Genomic DNA, 2043 nt, shown 5'->3' on the forward strand with positions numbered 1-2043 from the left:
ATTTCAAGATTAGGAAAACTGTCTAGTAAACAATTACAATCATACTACATTCTTAATGCACTTGCAAAACACCAGAATCTTGTTTTGAAAGATCACAAACTTCCTACGGTGCAATTTTTAAGCAACTAGTTTAAAGATTATAGTGTTTAGCTGAAGCAAAAACAAGGAAATGGGTTCAGGACTTTGAGGAAGGAGAACAATGTGTTTGGACTGGTTTCACTTCCTAGCATTGGAAGGAAAAGAGGTTTTCCTGTGCTTGCAGAAACAGCAATATGCTGAAAGCCTTGTCAACAGGCCTTGCCTTGATTAATAGGTTTCCCACCAAGAATTTTCTATATGCATTTTGAAGAGATTTTTTTTTTTGCTTTTGATACAAAGAGAGTCAAAATTATAAGTAATTATGTTAATTAACATAAATGTAAAATAAATATATAAACCCTAGTTTTCCAGATCCTAGTACAACACTTTGAACCATCTGTCACACTGTGTTTGATTGTCTCATTTTACAGCCATCACTTCTCTGTTTCCCAGTACTGTGGTACTATTAAAATTACTGGTACAACTGAGCACAGTGCTGATAACACCAAGGTTGCAGGTTCGGTCCCCCAATGGGACAGATGCATATAACTGCAGCTGTCCCATTGCAGGGAGTTGGACGATATGATCCTCAGGGTCCTTTCCAACTCTACATTCTACGAAACCAACATTTTAATCTGCAAAAAGGCTTGTTTCAAGATCCCCAAATGCGGTGGGCTAGTGGACTCTATGCCCTGCACCAGTAACCTCTTTCTTGCATCTCCTTCCCTCTTTTTTGTATCTCGGCCTCATTGGAGGCAACAGTTCGGTGAAACTCCCAAAGCAGGTAACAACGACTGCTGCAATCTACACACATATTTTAAAAAATGCTTTTTTAAAATAACGTTTGGAAAAAGACAATGAATTTTGCATAGCTCGCTGTCGTCTTCTAGTGTCACATTTGGATTTTGCACTTTGAAGGTAAAGGGACCCCTGACTATTAGGTCCAGTCCAGTCGTGTCCAACTCTGGGGTTGTGGCACTCATCTCGTGTTAATGGCCGAGGGAGCCGGCGTACAGCTTCTGGGTCATGTGGCCAGCATGATAACAAAGCCGCTTCTGGCGAACCAGAGCAGCACACGGAAACACTGTTTACCTTCCCGCCGGAGCAGTACCTATTTATCTACTTGCACTTTGATGTGCTTTCGAACTGCAGATGTGCATTCGAACTGCAGTGCTAGGTGGGCAGGAGCTGGGACCGAGCATCCGGAGCTCACCCGCCGACCTTCTGATCAGCAAGCCCTAGGCTCTGTGGTTTAACCCACAGCACTTTACACTTTACAACACATCTAAAACGTTTTCTGGGCAGCTGAGTCCTTTGTGTGGCATTAACTTTGGCCACCACGGAGATCTCGCAAACAGCTGGAAAGGCCCTCAGCTGGGTAAAGGTTTGGCTGGTCACTACTAAACGGCATCGAGATTCAAGGCTCTCTCTCTCGCCTTGAATATACCGGTATATTGCCTTGAATCTCGATGCCAGGGGCGCCTAGCCGGCAGAGCGCGCGCGCGCCTTGAGCCAGGAGGACCCCTTTCCCGAGCCGAAAGCGGCTGCTTTCCCGCTCCCTCGGACCAATTCAGTGGTGGGTCAGACAGGTGGGTGGTGCTCTGGGCACCCGGGAACTGCAGCACCCTAGCTAGTCTGCTCCCTTCGCCTTCCAGGCTGTCTGCGAGAGGCGCCTCTAGTCCCCACCTGGCTCCTCTCTTCGCCTCGGTCGTCTCCAAAAGGTGGCGCAGGCGGCGTCGGGCTCCGGGCCTGGCGCCAAGCCGCTGGGTTTCCGGAGGGCCGAGCCTGCGCCTTGTGGTGGCCCCTCCTTCCCCCCTCCCTCCTCCGCTGGCTGCCGTTGCTTCGCGCTTCCCCTTCGGCGCCGGTGGAGGGGAGCTCCTCACAGGAGCGGCGGCGGCGGCGGCTTTGGCACCGACTCCGAGTCTCGGGAGGGACAAGCTGCAAGGAGGCGCGCAGGCCTGGGTC

Source organism: Lacerta agilis, chromosome 2 (assembly GCF_009819535.1).
Source record: "Lacerta agilis isolate rLacAgi1 chromosome 2, rLacAgi1.pri, whole genome shotgun sequence".
Taxonomy (NCBI): Eukaryota; Metazoa; Chordata; class Lepidosauria; order Squamata; family Lacertidae; genus Lacerta; species Lacerta agilis.